Genomic DNA, 22,557 nt, shown 5'->3' with positions numbered 1-22,557 from the left:
TGACCAAGCATCTTATATGACTGCCCATGTGGACAATGGGGATTTCTCCCGGATCATCCAGAACTGGAGAGGAGGACTTTTCTGGTCTTGGGAAAGTACTGTGCCTAACCCAGGACTACTTCAGCATTAATCCATGTTCCCCTCATACACAGGCTGGGATATATCTGAGGACATCTTATCAGCTGTAACTCAAGTGTCCCAAGAACTCTGTTCATTTTAATCTCAAACAGTGGTACCCAAGTGTTCATACCTCAACCCAGCTCTCCCTCTTGCAACACCAGCCCTGGGCAACCACATCCTTTCCCTAACGGCATCCCTGAGCCCAGAACTGCGACAGAACCTCTCACTGGCTAGGTTGTGGTTCTGAGCTAACGGCTACCTGACCCAACTCACACGATCCCTAGTTCTCTCTGATCCTATCACTGGATGTGCTCATTCATGTTGGCTTGGTCCTGCCTCTATCAGGGTGGCCAGGTGTCCTATCTCTAGGTCTTGTCGCCTAAGAGCAACAGCAGGATCACCAATACAGGGCCTCAGGTCACCTCACACAGACAAGGCAGCCTGGGTTTGCAATGGGCACAGGGAGCAGGAAATGGTTTCTCCTGAGGGAGCCCTCCGGTCACTTCCTGTTTGTAGCCTATGAGGCTGTCCAGATGGTCCTCCCTTCTCTGAGAGGACCTATCTCTCCCTCTTTGACATTCCTGTTCTTGTGTTGTTTTCTTGAGAAAGTCTCACTATGTAGCCTGAGCTACCCTGGAGTTTACTATTTAGGAAAGACTAGACTTAAACTCTCAGAGATTTACCTGCCCCTGCTTCCTGAGTGCCAGGATTTAAGATGTGTTGCCACCACACCCAGCCAGCTGCCCTGTCTTGATGGTCCATTCATGTTTCACACTAGTCTATCTTTCTTTCAGGCTGAGACTCCCGTCCACAGTCCCTTCTAGTCTAGCCACCTTGCACGAGCCCCAGATCCAGGAATTTTATGCCCTGATACTAGGCTTTCATGGTTCCCCCAAAGTCAGGAGACAACTTTCGGGAATTTGTTTTCTCCTATCCTATGAGTCCCTGTGGATGAAGAGGTCGTCAGACTTGACTGCAGCATTCTTACCAACTGACCCATCTCACCCGCCCCTGTGAGCACATAGGATCCATCTTCAGCTTCCTAAGTGTCACAGTTGGGCTCGGATCTTGCCTATGTGTGTCTCCTACACACACTGTTCCAGGGATGGAGGTGAGCAGGGATGGAAGTGTCTCAGCCCCCAGGGTGAGTTGGTAGGGAGTAGACAGTTGGGATCTGTGCAGCACCAACCCCACTTCCTTTCTCCCCAGTGCCACTGTCCCCTCCCTACCACCTGCAGCAGGTTCAGGGACAGAGAGTGGATGATGTCATCTGTGAGCAGCCATACCATAATGCCACCAGGCACCACCCACAGGGCCACAAATCCATCCTAGATGACGTGTGTGTACTCACAGTGAGGACCGTGGAACCTGCTATGTGAGTTCTGTTGACTTCCTTTTTCCTGTTCCTAATCCCACTTCAGGGCCAATCTCCAGGATGTCCTTCTAGGGTGACTTAGGTGGCCCCCTGGTCTGCAGTGCAGCTGGCTTGTGGAACTTGGTAGGAGTGTTGAGCTGGGGCTATGGTTGAGCCCTGAATGACATCCCTGGGATCTTCTCAGGAGTGGCACACTGTGCTTGGGATGAGTCACTCACAGAAAGTCCCCAATTTCATCCTCACGTTGTTCTGTTCTGGGACTCTTTAGACTCAGACCATACAGATAAGGTTACCTATAGAACATGGGGCTAGAAAAGAAGTCTCTGCATCAGCACCAGCTACCAGAGCCCTGCACGACAAGCATGTCCTGTTGGCCTGCTGCTCAATCCACAGGCGAGGATGCAGCTGGCAATAACTGGTCGCACCTAGGGCAGATTCTGAGTTTCCCAAGGAGGATGCCCACAGGCCTGGAAGGGTGATCCGGCTTTCAGCATAGTGGCACATAGGGGACAGGAGAGACAGGATCATAGCCTTTTTTCGGACTAAAATCAGAACAGGATAGGTTTACCCAAACTGCAGGGATACGAGAAGAGTTCTAGTCAGGGTTAACCTGAGGATGAGAGGGAAAAAGGATTGCAAGGGTGGTCCCACCCCTACCATATACACACAGGGCTATGGCCGGTATCTTATTGAGCGGGGCTTTGGGGGTAGACTGTATGCAAAAAAGACTTGGAATCAGCCAGTTCTGTGGCCAGCTGCAGGTCCCTGATATCGGCAAACAACCACCTTCCCACGTCCACCTGTGCATCAGCTCCTGGTTCTCTAGCAGAAATCCACCCCAGGATCACGGGACCTTCTCTGTCCTGCACTTTGAGACTTCCACGGCTGGGACTGAGGCAGGCCAAAGCTAAGCCTGCCAATGCTTAGCCCTGCCATTGCTGCTCGTCTGTCTCTTGCCTTGTGTGGCCTGGAGATGGCTTTAACAAGAAGAACAGCAGAAGGAAGGTTGTCAGGCAATTGTGGAAAGCAAAGGACTGGACCAGCTTCCAGTGTGCTGCTAAGAGTAAATCTTTGGAAAATGCTCTTTACTGTTCTTTCACAAGGCCTCCAGGTGGTGCTGCAGGATGGGAAGAGGGAACTGAGGCTCAGGTGTAGGTAGACAGGTAGGTGAGGAAGGGGTTCCTTCCTAAGTTCAGGGACTGCCATTTTGTGTTCAGCAGGCAGAAAGCATCCCTTCCCACTCTTCAGGGTCCTTTTTAATTTTATTTCTTTTGCAGGAGAGAGATCTATGTGGCTCAGACTGGCCTCATAATTCCATACCAAGCTCTTTCAGAGAGTATTCACTCTTTTCATAGGCTTTTATTTGCTATTTTCTGGGCTGCTGGCCGATGAAGGTGGACAGCCCCGCCTGCCTCCCTCAGGTGCCAGTCTATGAAGGGACTGTTTGGGAGGTAGGAGCTGTCAACTCATCCCAGCTTAGACAGACCAGGGTGAGGGAGTCATGTGTCCCCACAGGCCATCCCACCTAGTCCTGGACCCTCATGCCACTTAGCTTGAGGGGTGTCCTTCATGGACAGATCCTCTGAGCCCCAAACAGTGGAGCCCCCCAGGACCCTGTAGGAGGAGCTGTTGCCTCTGGTCTGAGGGACCTGGTGTCCTATTCCCTTTGTCACCTAGTTCCCTGCATAGCTCTGGACACCCTGGATCCCAGGTCTGATGGTCAGGAAGAAATTCCACCTGTGCATCCCTGTGTCCTCATAGACCAATGGCATGTGTGACCTTTGTCCAGATAGAAGGGCAGAGGTAGGTCATAATAATCTGGTCTTGGTGACCCTTTCCCCAACTTCTCGGGTCTCCTGTATCCCAGGGTCATTGCTGTGGACTCCAGTGGCAATTCTTCTTCCAGCCTCCACACCTAGGAAGTGACTCTTCTGTACGTGAACAGCAGACGCCTGTAAGTCCTGTAATTCTATTCTGTGTGTGGCTGGAGGGATGTTTGCCAGTTGGAAACAGGATTTGGCCCCATAGAATTCTAGAAAACCAAAGATGAGAGAGAGAGAGAGTGAGAGAGAGAGAGAAAGAGAGAGAGAGAGAGAGAGAGAGAGAGAGAGAGAGAGAGAGAGAGAGAGAGAGAGAATACTGACACAAAACTGAAATCCCTCATATCCAGGCGCAGCCCCCTCCCATGTTAAGAGCCCAGGAAAGGAAGTAAACTGATCACATCTGCAGCAAGGGAGGCAGTGTTGTTGCACTGAAGTAAAATGCGGGGATATTTTTAGAGGAGTCCAATGATATACTCATCCTACTCTGGTAAACATCACTGCACATGCTGTAGCACGTATGTGCCTCATTATACAGCCACAGTTCAGCATCTCTCAATTTAGTACCCAGTGATGCCCAATAATGCACAGAAACCACCGCTCTGGAAACAGAGTGGCCTCTTCCCAGGATTCCCCAGGAGCCTGTCAGTAGGAAGTGGCCTCAAGCCTCAGCATCCCTAGGATCTTAAAATAATCCTGGTGAAATGGAGGAAACTGCACAGATGTCTGATAAGGGTGCTGGACAAGGTGAACCCTGCCAGCCCAGCACTCGGGACGCTGAGGCAGGAAGGTCATGAATTGGTTGTCAGCTTAGGTTGGGCACCATAGTGAGACTAGATTAACAATACAAAACCTAATAAGGAACTTGGGACAGGGGACAGCTGGGACATGTGTCACCTCAGACGAGACAAGCATGGGGACATGGGGCTTTGGGTTTCAAGTTCAGGTAGCAGCATGGCAGTGTGCCAGGCCAGGGTGCTTGCATTCTATGTGACATTTATTCGGTGTCCTTAACAGTCTCTCTAGGACCACAGTCAGGGCTGCACGGATGGCTCAGTCAGCAAAGCTGTGTCTTGTTATTATGAGGACTTGAATTTGGGTCCTAAGAACCCATGGGAATGAATGTGGGCATCTCTCTGGGAGGGGCTGGAAACCTATTGCAATGGAAACTCCCAGGAATCTGTGGGGTGACCCCAGCAGAGACTTCTAGCAATGGGGATATGAAGGCTAACCCGGCCATCTCCTCTGTCCTATGGAGGGATCAGGACACAATCTCAGGCACAAAACCCTTAACTTACAATTTGTCTGCCTGCAAGATGTGCTGGGGTAAATGTTGTGCAGAAATTGTGCAAGTGGCCAACCATGGCTGATCCAGTTGATGTCACAGTTGTGTAGTTTGGTCTTTTTGTGGGATTCCCACAGTGGGCGGGAACAGGGGCCATCTCTGACTCTGCCCTACCTTTGGGACCCTTTCCTTCTCTTGGGTTGCACTGGATATGCACAAGTGGCTGATATCCAAGGGAGGCAGCTCTTTTCTGAGGGGAAATGGAGGAAGAGTGGAGGCAGGAGGGGGAGAGGAGGACAGGGTTAGGGACAGGGAGGATTGCAGGTGATCAGGATATAAAACAAAACAAAAGCAAAGGAACAAGCAAAACCCTGGGCATGGTGGCACCTTAGTGATCCTGTGGCTGGGCAGGTGGAGACAGAGGACTTCAGGCCTCCTGATGAGCCAGCCCAGGCTAATTGAGCAAGCCCCAGGCAAGTGAGAGACCATGTCATAGTTATTTATTTTTTTAAAGAAACCTGTTTTTCCACAAATGTGCATACACTCACAAACACACACACACAGACACACAGAGACACACACAGACACACACACACACAGACACACACACACAGACACACAGACACACAGACACACAGACACACAGACACACACACACATACACACATACACACACACACACACACACACACACACACACACACACACACACGGCAGTGAGAAAGGACAGGCAGCATCAGCAACAGCACAGCACTTGTGACTTTTTTGACTACTGAAGGGAGGTGAAGACATTCATCCCCAAGGGAGCAGGTTTCCATTGTTTAGACAAATGGAGATCTGTTACCCCAAGATCTCAGCCACGCCTTTTGGCAGCAGGTTCCAGTCACAGGACACCTATGTGCACAGGAACAGTAATGACCTGAGAAGCCTGAATGGGGACAGGCTCAGGTCCACTGCTGCAGCTGACTGCAACCCTCACAATGCATTTCAAACAGCAGGAATGGAGCTGACCTGAGTGTGGCAGTGTCTGTGGGAAGGTGAGCCCCCAGGACAGTCCCCACTGGGCACAGTCATGGGACCTAACTGTCAATCTGACAAGAAAGGATGTCTCCTGTCACCCGCAGGTAAGATGGAGGAGTGTGCCTGGCTGAGGGGAAGGGTGCAGGCTGTGCTACATTTCTTGGTTTGTTTGTGGGAAGCCTTGCAGTCCTCAGTCCTCTTCCCCCTTTTCTCTGTATGTGTGCACATGTCTGTGTGTCCATGTGCAGGTCAGAGGTCAACCCTAGATGTCATTCCTCACAGCACTATCTTTCTTGTTTTTTTCCTTTGTTTTGTTTTGATTTTTGCAGGTCTGTGGTTGTGACTCACACTTTTAATCCCAGCACTTGCGAGGCAGGAGCAGAAGGATCTCTATGAGTTAGAGACCAGCCTGGTCTACAGAGCAAGGACAACCAAGGACAACCAGGACAACCAAGACTACACAGAGAAACCACATCTTGAAAAAGCAAAATTAAAATCACCCAAAATGACACACCCTGACAAAAGAAACCAACCCAACAACAAAACAGGGGTCCTGGTTTTGTTAGGAGCTCACTCATGTCTCTAGATGTGTGTTCCCAACTCCCCCGGGCTAGGGCTACGGTCATGTCTTATTACTCCTTGTGTTTTCAAGTCAGTTCTGGGACCTCACTCCTGTCTTCCTGATTTTCTGTGTTATCTATTGAGTTCTAGGTTTATCTTTTTGATTTTTTGTTTATCTGCTTTTTATGAAGCAGGGTTTCTCCATGTAGTTCTGGCTATCCTGGAACTCTCTCTATAGACCAGGCTGGCACTGAACTCATAGAGATCCCCCTGCCTCTGCCTCCCGAGTGATGGAATTAAAGGCATGTGCCACCACCACCAAGCATCTTTAGATTTTATGATTGCATATATTTGATTATTTTTACTGTGTTCATGGTGTGTGTGTGTGTTTGTAAGTGTATATGACAAAGACCTTTACCTGTTGAACCATCTCACCAGCCCTCCCACCCCCTATATTTATCTCGTAAGGTTTTCCTGCTATTTCCTGGATCCCAAGGGTGGGGTGTGGTTGCTCCTTACCAGGAAGGAATGAATGTGTGTAGAGAGAAGTTAAGATGACAGACAGGGTGGTGAGGAGGACCCACCTCACTGTAGGAGCCAAGGCCCTCAGCTGGCACCCGAAGCTCACGCAACATCAGACACTTCATTTATTCCTGTTGATGTCAGAATCACAGCAAAACTCACAACTGTTTTAATTCATTTTATTGAGCCACAGCAGAGAGTGGCCGCCTGCACAGCGTAGCTACCTGAGTGGGAGGGACATGGGTGGTCAGGGGCTTAGGTAGAGCAGAGTTGGGGCTCAGGATGGGGAGCAGGAGAGGAAGGCAGGGATGCCACCCGGGCAGGAAGCAGAATGTTGGGAGCAACACAGGTCACCCTGGATGTGACTCAGAAGTCCTTGGGGACATAGCGGCAGGACATGCCACTGTCCAATCCAAGCCTGGAGGAAATGGGGGACTCACACTCAAGGCCAAGCATCTGCGCCATGAAGGGGCTCTGTCAACCCTCTGCTACATTAGACCCAGATCTGTGGTAAACCCTGTCCTGTGGCCTCGGGGCCCTGTCTGCTGGTCAGGAGCTTCTGCTTATTTTATCATGTGTGCTTCAGAGCAGAGGCAACACAGGGAAAGGGGGATGGCAGAGAGGCCACCAGCCCCCCCCTCAGGCACTTGCCACCCTGCACCTCTTCCTGGCTGACCACTCTCTTCTTTAAGCACTCTACTCTGTGACTCTCCTTGACCTACTGATCATCAACAGCACCTCTGCCCTCAGGTCTCCTGGCTGCAGATCCCCGTGTGTGGGACCAGAAATCTCTGTGATCTGTGCTTGGGGACGCTGTGACTTCTGTTCCTTACTCCCCTGTCTGGGGAGCCCAATGCCTCTGTCTCCTGGTGAGTTCTCTCCAGGATCCCTTATGTAGTCCCAGGCTCAGAGTCCTGTTCCAGATACTGTGGGGTTATGTCAGACTGTCGATTTTCCAGAAATATCCCTGATGCCCAGCGTCTGATGACCCTACTTGCTTCCACAGACCTTGGCTCAGGAGAGTAATTGTTAGGCATCCTTGGGGGCTGCCATGTCTCAGTTTGCTGGTTCCCATCCCAGGTCAGCCTGCGGTTCTACAACATGAAGCACAGCATATGGGAACACATCTGTGGGGGTCTCTCATACACCCCCAGTGGGTGCTAACTGCTGCCCACTGCGTACAGCCTTGAGTGTGGACACCGGTATTCTTGGTTGAGAGCAGATGGGTGTTGGGAGGTGGGTGGTACTTGGTGAGGTCTTGCCTTCCTGTAGGAGGCAGGATTTCTGACACTCTCCTGATCCCCCATCTGTTCTGACTGATTCCCATGTCTCTGCTGGGATTGATTTTCCCTACTCTTCAGGCCCTCTGAGGGTTCATTGTCCTGTCTCCCAGGAAAGAGATGGAAGCCTTTGACTTTAGAATCTAAGTTGGATCCTTTCCCATTTGAAAACGATCAGCTGTGAAGGTGGCCAAGATCATCTGCCTCACCATGTTTAGTGACAAGATGTCTGCAGCAGAGGAGGCAGACATTGTTCTGCTGAAGCTAGACACCCCAGTTGTGCTGTCTGAACATGTCCACCATGTTTTCCTCCCTGCTGCCTCCCAGAGGATCTCCTCAAAGAAGACCTGCTGGGTGGCTGGCTGGGGTGTCATCGAGAAACACAGTGGGCATTGGGAAGACATTGTGTCCTTTGGCAGAACTGGTGGGAAGAGGAAGAAGCCTCCAGCTTTGGTCCTCAGTGGCTTTTCTCCACAGGGCCACTGCCTCCGCCCTATCACCTGAGGGAAGTGGAGGTCCCCACAGACAATTGTGACTGTGAGCAGAAGTACATGACCAATTCTTCTTCGGACAGCACTACCAGGTTCATCAAAGATAACATGCTTTGTGCTGGGATGGAGGGCTGTGACTCCTGCCAGGTAACAGGCTGACCTGTCCTCTCTCCTCTCTATGTTTTGTTTTTGAGGCAGGGTCTCACACCATAGTCCAGGCTAGCCTTGAACTGTAAGCAATCCTCAGACCTTAGTCTCCCAAGTGTAAGTGTTAGGGTTACAGGCATGAACTGTCATGATCAACCAGACTATATTCTTTAAGTGGGTGAATTGTATGGCATGGAAATCACATTTAAACAAACTTTCAGAAATAATAAACTGAAAATAATAATTATTTTTTTGAGACAGAATCTAGCTATGTAGCTCTGGCTGGCCTGGAACTCACTATGTAGACCAGGCAGGTCTCAGACTCACAGAGATCTGCATGAGTGCTCAGATTAAAGGAGTCCACCACCACTCCTGACCATCAGCACTTTATTATTTAGATGTCTGTGTGTGTGTTTGTATGTGTGTGAGTGTGTGTGTATATAAATGTATGTGTTTGTGTGTGTCTGAGTGTGCACCAGCATATGGAGTTCAGAGGACAAACATAGCTGTTGTTCCTTAGGTGCTGTCCACTTTCTGTTCTGAGATAAGGTTTTTCCCTGGCCTGGAATTCACTGATTATGTTAGCCTGGCTGTCCAGCAGGCTTTAGGATTCTTTCTGTCTCCATCCCCAACCAGGAATACAAACATGGAACTTGGTTCCTCATGCTTTCAAGGCAGACACTTTGTCAATTGAGCTGTCACCCCAAGCCAAGCCCACCACTCTTCTGGTTGATAAACTCTACCACCAATTGTGATGAAACTCTTGGTAAATTTGTGGTGATCTCACCAAACCCACAGCAAACATGCTGTTTGAGGGTGGACCATCAAAACCTGGAAGGTGAAGGGCAGATGAGAGCAGCTGCCTCCCTGCCTCTGCCAGCATGAGTATCTGGACGGCAGGCTAACTGGGAAATAAACAGAAGGTGTAAAGAGTCCAAGGAGGAGATGGATTCACCCTCCACATTGGAAGACACAGGCGGCCATCCACACAGCTTGCCTAGGAGTGACTATGGCCACTGTTAGAGACCCAGGGTTGCAGGAGGATGCTTTTTTCAGAAGTCATTGCTAGCACAAGACTCAACACATTAAAGAAACATAACTTCTCGTCACTGGTAATGACGAGCTAGACAAGAAGGCAGAATAGAAGAGTATTCCAGTTAAAGAGACTAAAAGTCACCTAGAAAAATACCTCATAAAACAAGTGTGAAGTTTTTTTGGTTTTTTTGTTTTTGTTTTTGTTTTAATTTGAAACAAGGTCTTTCTTTATAGCTTAGAGTGGTCTCAGTTTCAAAGTCCTTTTAAATGTTGGGATTACAGGCATGAGCTACTACTCCAATGCTTATATGCACGGTTTTATAGAAGAACTTAATCAACTGAGTGCAAGGATGTAGAATTATGTGTGCCAGAGGCATGTGGCCACAAATGGGGACATTGACAAACCATGTTCATGGAGATCCTAGCAAAACACTAACAAAGATTTCTGAGAAGCACAACAATGTGGTTGTGGTTGTTGCTGTTTGATTGTTATGTGTTTGTTTGTTTGTTTTGAGACACACACAGGGTCTCAGTGTGTGGTTCTGGCTGGCTTGAAACTCACTATAAAGACTGGACTGACCTCAAACTCACTATAAACAATTTACATATCACATAATGCCCAAGAAGAAGGAAGGAGAGGCCCCTAGTCCTGGAAAGCCTCAGTGCAACATTGTAGGGCAATTCCTGGACAGGGAAGCAGGAAGGGGTTAATTGGGGAACTGGGGGAGGGAAGATGGCTTATGAGACTTTCAGGGAGGCGAATTCCAGGAAAGGGGAAATCATTTGAAATGTAAATAAAGAATTAATCAAATAAAAAATAAATAAATAAAATAAGACAGGGCTGGCCTTACAACTCAGCCATCTTCCTGCCACTGCTTCATGAGTGCTGGGATTAAAGTCATGAGCTACCACACCCAGATGACCTTAAAATTTTTACTATAGACTTCTGGAGGTAGAAGTTTTCATTAAATTCTGGATTACAGGAGAATTAATGTTTGGCTGTGAGAATCACCAGTGGGCTGGGGATGGAGCTCAGTTGGCAGAGAGCTTCCCCAGGGTTCAATCCCAACACTGCATAAAACAGCATGGCAGTGCAGGCCTGTAATACCAGCACTCAGGAGGCAGAGGCAGGAGGATCAGAAATTCAAAATCAACTTTGGCTGTCAAATCGAAGACTATGTGAAACCCTGTATCAAGACGGGAATGAAGGGGACATCAGTATTGGATCAGAAAATCCCTAGGATTCCCAGGGATGGAGCTCAGTGTTGGGACACTTGTCTAGCACATATCAGACCTTGGATTTTGTCTTCAGTACCATGCCTACAAAAGAAAAGAGGCAAGAAACTCCTTGGGTAAAAAGTACTTCGTTGGAACAAAAATCTGGGGGAATTCAAAGTGTTAACCTGTATTTAGCATTAATTAAAAGCATCTTCCTTTCCTTCAGATTTTGTTCCATTTTATGTGTCTAAGTGTTTTGTCTGGATTATATATGTGCTCCACATGCGTGTCTGGACAGAGAGGTCAAAAGAGGTTGTCAGTTCCTCAGCAACTGGAGACAGAGGGTTGTGAGCCACCTTGTGGGCGCTGGGAAACCACCCACTCACAATGTTGGTGTGCACATGCTCTCAGAGCTGTGCTGTCTTCCCGTTCCATCTGTTTTTCTTGCGATGGAATTATGTGTAGCCAGGCTGGCCTGTGACCAACTGCCCAGATGAGGATGACGTTGATTTTCAGATCTTCCTGCTCTGCCTCTGCAGTGCTCAGGATCACAGACTCACACCATGCTCAGACTCTACAGGGCAAGGAGCAGAACTTAGGGCTACATGCATGCTGGCAAGTACCACTACCCCAGCTACATCCCTGGCCATCTCTCCGTGGTAAGCACCTTATTTTAAGATGAAGGAAAGTGGGCTGCTTAGGGGACAAAAGGTGTCTCTATCACAAGCTAAAGGATAAAAATGTTTTCAAAGTTTAGGTGCCTTCAGTTGCTTTCAAAGAAGAACACAAAAAAAAAAAAAAAAAAAAAAAAAAACCAAACAAACCCAAGCATCCATGACAGTCTGTTCTCTGTCCTCAGGGCTGTGTGACTTTCCTAAATATGTCATTAACAATTGTGTCTGTTCCAATATTTGTAAAGGAAAATTGCTTTCTTTACTCAAAAGTCATAAGCATTAGTCACCAGCAGATTGTCAACTGATTTATACAAACCCCCTTTCTGCCCTCACTGTCCTGCACAGAGGTGACTCTGTAGGCCTTATCTTACCAGTTAGGAATCCACAATTCGTGGTCCTGTACTGTGCCTGTTTAGGAGCCAAAAACATGTAGCAGTTCGGCCAGGTTTCAGTGACTAGCACTCTGGAGTTTCAGAAAGCCAGAACTAGAAATTGCCAAGGCTTTCAATGAGCTAACTAATCAGTTCAGGACTTTGAAAAGAACCTCAGTGAACCATGTATGGTGGTTCATACATACAAACCTAGCATTCAAGAAGTTCAGACAGAAAGGGGGCATGAGTTCAGGGCTAGCCTGGGCTGCAGAGATCCTGCCTCAAAACTATAAAGATGCTGAAAGCAACTAAACCAATAATAATGCTTTCCTCTTGGACACTGAGAGGAAACAGCAGCCTCTTTGGGAATGTGTGCAGCTTGTCACCTCTATGGGCTGCCCTAAGGGAACTTGGTGATAATTCCCTGGAGGCCATTAACCTCTGATTTGTATGTTCTACCCAAGCTCATCTCCAGGAAGGCCGCCTGGGAAGTCCCAGGCACAGCAGCCAGGGTTCACACTGGCCAGCTCCTCATGTGCCTCTGAACAGATCTGAAGGATAAGGAACAGTGAGTGAGGCCCTTTGTAGAGTCAGGTTCAAGTTCCCTGGGTACTGGAAGGAACACACCTCAAAGGCATGGGGTTTTCACCAAGTTTAGCACCCATGGGCTTCATGACAGAGTAGCTGGGAATTGGCTCATCTCTGATGGCTGTGGGGTAAAATATATTCCCAATTGTGGCATGTATCCTGTACAAGTAGCAGGAGACCCTCAAAATCAGTCTTGAGGGTTTCTACTGTCATGTTCTGCACCCCACCAAATCAAGTTCTGTTATAAATCTCACATCCTGTGTGAAATCTAAAACAAAAGCAGCAAACCAATACAAAACAAAACCAAAGATGAGCTAAACCTAGGTACACATGCCTGTGGGAGGCCTGCAAAGTGACATTAAAAACTGGAGAGACCTGCAAAGACATGCAGCCATCTGGACAAACCAAAATAAGCTCATTAGCCTCACACAACTCAAACATAAATTTCAGATACATCAATGGGTTTTTTCTTTTTGAAACCCTGTGTGGCCTAGAACTTGCTCCCTACAGCACCATGACCACGGAAGACATTGAGTAACACAGGAGCATTGTAGAGCATCTCTGGCTGACAGGCTAAGAATGCTGTTCCTAGCCCTTCCTGCAGGCCAGCCCCTCCTGAAGATTACATTACTTCATGGAAGCTGGAGGTTGAACACAATCTCCTAACTCCAAGGCTGTGGGGAGAGCTCAGCTGTGGGGTGTGTGCTAAAGATAGTCAAGGCTCTCAAGAAAACACAGTCCCTAAAACCAGAGGAATGACGAGAAAAACCAAGGCTGGGCTTAGTTCTGTTTGATTGGTCTCAGCTCTATCATGGTCACTGGGGTATTGGGGGAGGTCCTCTGTTGAGTATTCCTTCCCTTCGGAGACTTAAACAATGTCTTTCCCCTCCTCCAAAATATGGTTCTACTGAAGTTCTCCCCAGAGAAACTGTTAGTTCATTGGGCTTCCTTAGAGGATGGGTGACCCCAAAGCAGCAGCAGGAAGTCTTCATCCAGCGTGGGGATGATGGATGGCTCCAGGATCGATGTCCTTCTCTAATGAGGCCCCTAAACATCTCGCACCCCACGATCCAGAGAGCATGAGCCATTAGTGCAGAGTAACATTGGAAATGACTGTTCTCAGAGCCAGGTGTTGCTGATACATGCCTTTAATTCAACACTCAAGAGGCTAAGGCAGTTGAATCTTTGATCTGGAGGCTAGCCTGACCTACAGTGTGTGTTCCAGGACAGTCAGAGCTACACCAAGAAACCTGGTATCTAAAACCAACCAACCAAACAAAAAATCTATTCTAGTTTCATTTCTGTTGCTATGATAAAATATCCCAATAAGGCAACTTTGAGCAGAAATGGTTTATTTGGCTCACGACTCCAGGTCACAATCTGTTATTGCAGAGAAGTCAGTGCAGGAATTCAAGGCATCACATCCACAGACAGGAGCAAGAGGATAAAGCCATGGATAACCGTGTGATCCCTTGTTCTGGTTCTCAGCTAGCTGGCTCCTCTCTTAGAAGTTCAGGAGCCTAGGGAATAGTGCTGTTCACAGTGTGTGGGGTCTTCCACACCAGTTATCACCAAAACCTCACAGAAAGGCCCACTGACAAACCTGATATAGATAATTCCTCTCTTCCCTGTTGGTTCTAAGTTGTGTCACTGTGGTTCTTTGAGTAAGAATGGCCCCAGAGTCTGTTATATTTGAGGGCTTCCTCACCAGGTAGTAACATAATTTGAAAGCATTGGGAGGCATGGTAGCATTTTTGAGGAAATGTGTCCCTTAGGGTGGGCTTTGAGGCTTCCAAAAGCACATTCCCTACCCAGAGTCTCATTCTTCCTATGGCCTGTGGATCTGAATCCAGATGTAGAGCTCTCAGTTGCTTCTCTAGCACCATATCTACCTGCATGTCACCATGCTCTCCACAACGATGACAGTGAATTACAACTCTGAAACTGTTAGCAAGGCCCTCTTAAGTGCTTTCCTTTATAAGAGTTGTCATGGATATGGTGTCTTTTTACAGCAACAGAACAATGAGTAAACCAGTTACACTGACAAAACTAACCAGCCTACTTCTCCCCTTGCCATCTTGATACCCAAACACATCATTTTATGCCACAACTTTCCAAAGTCTCATCTCTTAATATGAAATAAAATAGGTCCAACTCCAAAAGTCTCCAGAGACTCAACTGCGAGATTATCTTCAGTAGGTGGAGGAGCTTCTGCTGCACTGGAGGCTTCTCCTTGACCCGTGTCTTCTCAGCACTCTTTGCAGGGATTGGACCCTGCCACAAGGTGTCAAGCCTCAGATGCTTTCCATGGCCTCTCCTTGGATTTTTAATGCCCTGAAAACCAGGACAACCAGAGCGATGCTTGCAGCACTGCCAAGATTACCTAGGGGATCAGTCACAGATAATCTGATGGAGACGATTTGTTCAGAAGAGCATGTTCTACCAGCTAGCTACCACCTAGCTTCCATGTCCATGTTGGCCTTCACTTCCACCTTGCCAGTTAGCAGACCATGGGACAGGTGCCAAGCCTGCAGCATAAACAAAGTCATTAAGATAGTTATCTATACATTTCCTGTGAGGTTCTGGTGCCCTGGTTGTCTTTTTACTGACGTTGGACATGTTAATGGTGTTTGGAAATGCCAGGATTCACCTCAGGTCACCTTTGTCTAGTTTAGGAATATAAACCCTTCTGTCTGCCCAGGGTTGTGGGAATTGTCTGTCTTGCTCTCACCTGAGATATATGTCTGTTACCTAGTCTCCAAAAAAACTGTGCCATAGGCTATCTAAGTGAAATCCATCTGATTGTGGGGACGTGTCTCAAAAACCACCCTGTGAGTGGTCCTCATAGGACAGAACTTGGTGTTTCTGGAGCCAAGGTGAGTCCGCAGCTTGGCTCTGAGTTTCCTCTGACAGCCCCTATGGAGGGGACAATGGGTGTTCTTATCCTCTTAAGTGGACAGTAGGGACACTGCAGGGAGCCTTCCTGACATTTTCTTACCTGAGGTCTTTGGCATCCTTGTCTTGGCCACAAGATGGGTGTTTGTGGCCAGACTGAGATTATTTTAATGGGACACTGTGGATAGGTGAAGTGGGAGAGCCCCAGTTTGGCAGCACCCCGACCTCTGCCTTTTGTGTATGTGTGTGTGTGTGTGTGTGTTTGAGTGTGTGTGTGTGTGTTTCTGTGTGTGTCTGCATGTGTGCACACGTGCTCCAGCAGTATCTTCACAGGCTCCAATACAGAAATGCCCACAGATGCTGTCAGATGTCTCTCCTGACTTCAAGTCCTGGGTGGGCATGGCACCCAGGTCTCTTATAAATTCCTGGCAAGAATATTCCACCCTGAGCAGGGAGACACAGAGGCCCACATTTTGAGTGCTGTCTTGGTTTCAGGAAAAGTCCACCAAGCCCAACCCAGTTCTTCATGATGATGAAGAGAGTTGTTTTGTGGGTGGGCAGTGGGATTAGCCACAGTATTTGTCACCTGTAGTGGCTGAGGCCCTGCACTTCCTAGAGCCCCCTCCCCCTGCAGATGTTCCAGCTGTTGCTCCTGGCTCTGTCCTTCCTGGAAAGCCCAGTGTTCATGGCCTCTGGTAAGTCCTGACTCCCCTCAGTTAGTGCTTTGCTTCAGGAAGGCAGTCCTGCATTTTCCCCGACCCTCAGCTGGCTCACTCTTAGGGTCACCTGAGCACTGGGTGTCAACATCTGGTCCAAGGTTGGGGTAACAGGAAGCTGCTCCTTGTTCTCTGACTTGTCCATAATGCTTTTAGTCTCTGTCTCCAGAGGTAAGCCAGTGGGCATTGTGGGGGGTCACCGTACCCCACCAGGCAGGTGGCCATGGCAGGTCAGCCTGAGAACCTACGATTACAAGGCAAGCTCCTGGGTGCACATCTGTGGGGGCTCCATCATCAGCCCTCAGTGGATTCTGACTGCTGCCCACTGCATCCAAAGGTGAGACACCACTGGGGGCATTTGCTGGGTGTGGAATGTTGACATGATGCTACCCCTGACCATCTGCCTCTGAGCCACCAGATTCTGTCCTCCCACAGCCAGGATGCTGACCCAGCCTTGTTCCGGGTCCAGGTGGGGGAAGTATACCTCTACAAGGAACAGGACCTTCTGAACATCAGCAGGATCATCCTCCACCCCGACTTCAACCAATTCAGTAAGAGGTTTGATGTGGCCTTGATGCAGTTGACTGCCCACCTGGTCACCTCCACACATGTCAGTCCAGTCTCTCTGCCAAATAACAACTCAACCTTCAACTCAACTGACCAGTGTTGGCTGGCTGGCTGGGGCAATGTTCACCATAATGGTAAGCACAGCTGGGGTGAATAGATGGAGAGACAGAGGGGACATTGCACAGTCTCTCATTCCATGTCCCTTCTGGAGGGATAGCTGGCAGTGTGGAAACAAACAGTCAGGAGCAAGGCTCTGAGTTGACTACCCGGTGCAGGGGCTCATGGGTAGGCTTCTTGGCCACCAATGAGATGCTCACAAAAGTCAGGACATTTTCAGGTCTCATGGCCGGCAAGTAGCCAAGAGTGAACCAATCTGCGGTGCCCAGGTTTGAAGGTGCTGCTGCTTTTTTGACTCTATCCCATGCAGGAGGGAGGGGATACCCTCTTAGATGAACCCCATTTCTTCATGTCATCTGGTTACCTCTAGGTGCACTCAGACCTTTTTCTTTTTTCCTTTTTCTTTCTTTCTTTTTTTCAAGACAGGGTTTCTCTGTGTAGCCCTTGCTGTCCTGGAAAACACTCTGTAGACCAGGCTGGCCTCAAACTCAGAAATCTGCCTGCCTCAGCCTCCCAAGTGCTGGGATTAAAGGCATGTGCAGACCTTTTTCTTGTATGTGATGTAGCGGTGCACCCATGCAGCCACAGACTCAGGGTGCAAGCTACAGCAGTGAGCTCTCCTCTCACAATGTCTGTGGCCACAGGCTCCAGATTCTTGTCCCTGCAGTGTCTCCAGCCACACCTACCGTCACTTGTAGCTCTGTCACTATTCTCTGTGTTTCCATGTGGCTGTCCCCTCTGTGTTTTCTTCTGTCTCATAAAAGAACCCTTACAACGGGAGTTAGGGCTCATCCCCAATTCAGGATAAGCTGGCTAGCTGCAGATGACTGTCTCGAACTTGATCCTCTTGCCTCAGCCTTAAGGCCTAGGGTTATAAGCTTCTCTCCCCACATCTGCCTCAGAATGATCAAATTATTTTTTTTAAGCTAACAGATAAACCCTCAAGTTTATTTGTAAAAACAGCATAGCACACTGGTCATCTGCAAACATCGTGTGCATAGGTGTGTCACAGTAGTTCATCTGTTTTCACACGGGCAGGAGCCTTTTCTATGAGGCCTTCATAGGGGTCTGGGCACCTTTGGGAATCTGAGCTGAAGATGCAGCCTGGGCCTTAGCTGGAACTGTGGCCTCTGCCGTGGATGGAACCTTGGGTTTTGTCTAACAGAGCCTATGCCCCCTGGCCATGTAGCTTTAAAGCTACTTCCCAAGCTTGGGGTGAGCCATGAAAGCCAGGGGACTGAGTTTGTGGCTGGGGCCCTTCAGCATCTTGGGCTTGGTGGCCTCAGGCTTCACCAGGGCCTTGATGGCCTCTGCACTTGCACTCACTGCCTTTGCATTGTTGGCCTGCATTTTCTTCAGGCCTTTCTTGTCCTGCTTCTTGGCAAAAAGCATGATCTTCAGGAATCCCCTAAGACATTCGTGTATTTGTGACCAGGGTTTCTTGATGCCATTTCTGTGCCATTTGTGGGACTGGTTTTGTGTGGTGTGGTTCTTGGACTTGGCCATGTCTGCACGGTAACCCGAGACTCCCACAGTGCCTGGGGCTGGAAGAGCTTTAATTTTTTTTAAGTCAACGACACACATAAATAAATTATCTTTAAACAAAGTCACATTCTGAAGTTCTAGGTAGGTGTGAATTTGGAGCCCCTCTAAGCCCTTTTAAAGACTCCTAAACCCATTTAAAATAGAAGGCTATGCCTGTAAATATAGCTTGAGGTCCTGGTCCCATCTAGGACATATGGGGAAATGGGGACTCTGACTTGCTCCAGGCCAAGGCAGTGAGGTCATGGCCAGTGTGACTGGCATGAAGTGAATCTGCTGGAGACATGCCACTCACCCCTGCTCCCTGACTTCTCTGCCCCTCCTCCAGTGGCTCTGCAGCCTCCCTATCAACTGTATGAGGTGAAGATCCCAATTCAGGATAACGAGAGCTGTAAGCGGGCTTATAGGAAGAAAATTCCTGATGAACCCAAAAATGTGGCCATCTTTGACGACATGCTCTGTGCTGGCACCTTAGGCCGAGGCCCCTGTTTTGTGAGTCACTGGGGCCCAGATGTGATCTTCCTATCCTGCTCCAGATGCCTTTTCTCCAAGGGAGGGTGGATTTGAGATTTCCCTAGTGCTTTGCCTCTGATAGGACTGCCCCTCTTCCTGCAGGGTGACTCTGGGGGTCCCTTGGTCTGCCTGAAGAGCAACAAGTGGGTACAGGTAGGCGTGGTCAGCATAGGCGTAGAGTGCAGCAACGATCTGCCATCAATCTTCTCGAGAGTCCAGAGCTCCTTAGCCTGGATCCATCAGCACATCTAGTGGACGTGTCTCCCGGCTGCTGCCCAACATCAGAGACAGCTTCTTGACTCCTCTGATCTTCCCTTCCTGGACCCTTCCTTGTCCTGCCTTCTTCCCTGGCCTGTCCTTCCCTGCTGACAAGAATGCCCAGGAAACCCCAGTGTGGGGTTGGGCTGCCTGTGCCTGTATTTGTCTCAATAAACTGACAGCAAATGAAGGTGTTGGGAGTGGTCTTTGAGGTGTGCGCATGGCTGAGGAACGGGTGGGCTCAGCGGCTCCAAGGCCAGTTATAATTCTCTACTTTCAGTTTTAGCACCTCAGTCTTGAGGTAGAATCCAGGAAATGTAATAAATGAGATGCATTTTTCTAATGTCTCCACTTTTAGTCACTTTTGGAAAGGCTCACACTAGCAGCTAATTCCATCTCTTTGGTTCGAGACAGTGTCTTTTCATGAAGCCTAGGCTGGCGTCAAACTCAAAAACCCCTGCTCTAGCTTCTGATGTGCTAGGGTTACAGGCAAGTGCTGCCAGGCCCAGGGTGACTTGATCTCAGTTCTAAGAGTTTCCCCCTTGTGTCTGAACAATAGTCTCTGAAGTCACTGCTGATCAGCCCTTTGTTGGTCAGTCTGTCATTGTCCCAGGATGGCTAGGGAAGATATGTCCTGGTTGGCCTGAGTCACACATGTGTGGGATCTGGGGAGGGGCAGGGAATGTAAGTGACAATCCTCAAGGAGTTAATTCTAACAAATTTGCAACAGAGGCAGAGAAGGAAGGATTCTTAGGTCAGTCCCACCTGATACCACTCTGCTAGTCAGGTGGGAAACATCCTGGCATCTCAAGGCTGTACTCCTGTAGAATGCTAGCATTTTACTTAAAAGGCTCTATGAAAATACAACCAGCAGCAGCAAAGCCATTTTGAAAATTATTATCAGGTCTCTCTGATTCTGATCATTGTCTTTGGAAGCAGGAGTTAAGTGGTTTCAGGAGCCAGTGGCTGGAGGAAAGCCCAATATGCCAAGGCAAGTTTCTGTCATGTTTATCAGCTGATCCTTTAAAAGTGCAAAGTCAGGTACAGATTAGTAGACTCGGAGGGTTTCCATGTTAGCTCTGCAATCCATGCTGTCCTGAGGTTGCTTTGTTTACCCAGGTACAGTCACGTGGTTTGCTTGTACCGAATCCTTAGTGGAGTAAACTTGTGCCAGTCAGCTTGGCACAGTATCAAATATGTAGGAATCATTAAATATCCATCTTTTTATTTAACTATCAGACTTTTGTTTAGGATAAGGAATTAAAATGTCTTTATATTCCCCTACCTTTATACAAATTTTTGCATTCCCCAACATTGTGGAATGTTTGTTTACATTAAAGCCCTAAAGTGAACACTTCCCTCCCCCTTTCTTCCTTCCTTTGTGCTGATTCTTTTAAAATTAAAATTAGCCAATCATGAAAGACTGTGAGGTTGGACTCTAACCAATGAGGAAAAGAGACAGTCCCGGTGTGACTTAGTCTAAAAACATCAAGCATTTTTCTTGTCCCTGTGTGTTCATACTTCAGTTGGCATGGTGGACTCTCTGTCCTGAACTCATTTGTAACAAAGGGAAGCAGGGCTCTAGTCTTCTATGCCCATGGCTCAGGCCGGGTCTGGCCTGCTTCAGTGTCTCTCCTTGAGTAACAGCATTGTAAATTTTGCATAATATATAATGTTTAGAAATAGGTAAACATGTTACTATTCTCTTGACCCAGTAAAAGGGAGTAACACAGGGAAGAGCTTTTAGCCACCTCAGTTGCTTCTTTAGAATGTCTCCAAGGTCCACAACATAGAAAGCATCCTTATCATCAGGGGAAGAGACTTCATTGATTTTTTTTTTTTTTTTTTTTTTTTTTTTTTTTTTGGTTGAGAATATCCTTGGCAGTGAAGCCTTCATCAAGGATATGGCAGTCAAACTCTTCCTTAGTACAGCTGCTCATGGTTCTCCATGTGCCTAAAGAAATCAGCACAGTGGCAAGGCAGCCAGTCCCATGGGGACACCACTGCTGAACCCTGAAGAGCACCTAAGAGCAGCCGGCCATCTGCCTGCAGCCGCCTGTCACCTGGAGGAGCCCTCTGAAGACACAGACCCAAGGTGGCAAGTAGCTGCAGGCTGAGGCAGCTGGTGTCTGCGTCGGGTCAGGGACTGACCAGATTTATTTATTTTATGTATGTGAATACACTGTCTCTGTCTTCAGACACACCACAAGAGGGCATTGAAAAGTTACAGACAGTTCTGAGCTGCCAGGCTGGTGGAAATTAACCAGTGGGTCCTCTGGAAAAACAACCAGTGCTCTTAACAACTAAACTATCTCTCCAGCTCCAGATCTCAAAGATTTTTATCTATTAATCACAGGATGCTAGTTCAGACGGAGAGGTGGGCAAGGACCCTGTTCTGGGGGCCACAGATGGCCCAAGAGAAGATAATTAGCTTCTGGACCTGCAACATTCCAAATTCCCCACATCACTGTAATTTTAATCAGTCAATCTGACAGACACAGTCGGTCAGTCAGTCAGTTTGTCTGTCTGTCTGTTGGTTGACCTTTGCAGATAGTTTCTTTCCAGGAATTCTCACTAACAATGTTCCAATCAGACAGATCTTCAACTTATCTAGACAGGAGTTCTCCTTGCAGGAGAAAAAGGCCTCATAGACCTTTGTTTTAATCTTCTAGACTTTTGTCTGAGGCCAGGAGGGTGAGGAAGAAGCTGGTCTTGTGTCACATTGGAGGTTTGCCTTTTTTTATAAGGTTTATTTATATTATTTTTAATGATGTGTATGATCTGTGCATATATTTGTACATGTGAAGGTACCCAAAGATGACAGAGGTGTTGGAAACCCAGGAGCTGGAGTTACAGGTGATTCTGAGCTGCTCACATGGGTGCTTGGAATTGAACCTAGGACTTCAGTAAGAGCAGCAAGTGATCTTAATGGCTGAGCCATCTCCCCAGCCCCCTTGCTATCTTTATACCAGTGGTGCCTCCTCCCTATCGGTCATCCGGTCAGGGGACCTTCTAACTCTTCATCCTTTGGTTTGATATTTCACATCTTTCAAAAGTACCTTACCCAGTTTATCACTGATCTACATCCTTCCTGTCCCTAGGGCTGAGATGCAGTAGGGCACATGGAAAACATGATTTTGCCTTTCCACTACCCCTGGGTGGGACCCTATGCTCTGAGACCCTGGTACCCCAGTGCTGTTCCCTTGTCCCAGCCTCTGCCCAACACCCCTTCTTTTGACAGAAACCCTGGGTAGCCACATCCTTCTAACTGCATCCCTGAGCCCAGAACCTGGTCAGGACCCTCTCATGGGCCAATCTATCGCCCCTTTGCTCACAGTTGGACCTGGTTCTTTCTGATGCTATCCCTGGATGTGGTGATGGTGGACTTACTCTGTTGTTATGGAAGTCACCCGAGCAGTTCTGGTCAGGCTCTGACGCTCAC

At 48.3% G+C, this 22,557-nt stretch overlaps 1 protein-coding gene and 1 pseudogene across 3 annotated transcripts in view; one reads left to right on the top strand and one right to left on the bottom strand.

Moving 5' to 3' along the window:
* The window catches only part of LOC127693938 (tryptase-like), a 127,692-nt gene that overhangs the window by 13,292 nt on the left and 91,843 nt on the right, over positions 1 to 22,557 (bottom strand). Inside the window, exon 7 of one of the 3 annotated variants that reach the window (XR_007979766.1) lies at positions 6,872 to 6,927. The exons of the other annotated variants lie outside the window; for them this stretch is intronic. The gene's annotated coding sequence lies outside the window, so the exon portion shown is untranslated. Of the gene's footprint in view, positions 1 to 6,871; positions 6,928 to 22,557 lie in introns of those variants that run through there. 3 annotated transcript variants of the gene reach the window in all.
* On the top strand, positions 12,218 to 12,341 carry LOC127695663 (uncharacterized; annotated as a pseudogene).

The sequence above is a fragment of the Apodemus sylvaticus genome, chromosome 10 (genome assembly GCF_947179515.1).
Source record: "Apodemus sylvaticus chromosome 10, mApoSyl1.1, whole genome shotgun sequence".
Classification (NCBI taxonomy): Eukaryota; Metazoa; Chordata; class Mammalia; order Rodentia; family Muridae; genus Apodemus; species Apodemus sylvaticus.
Note: the sequence above shows the minus strand (reverse complement) of the source record. Positions and strands in the feature narration are given on the sequence as shown.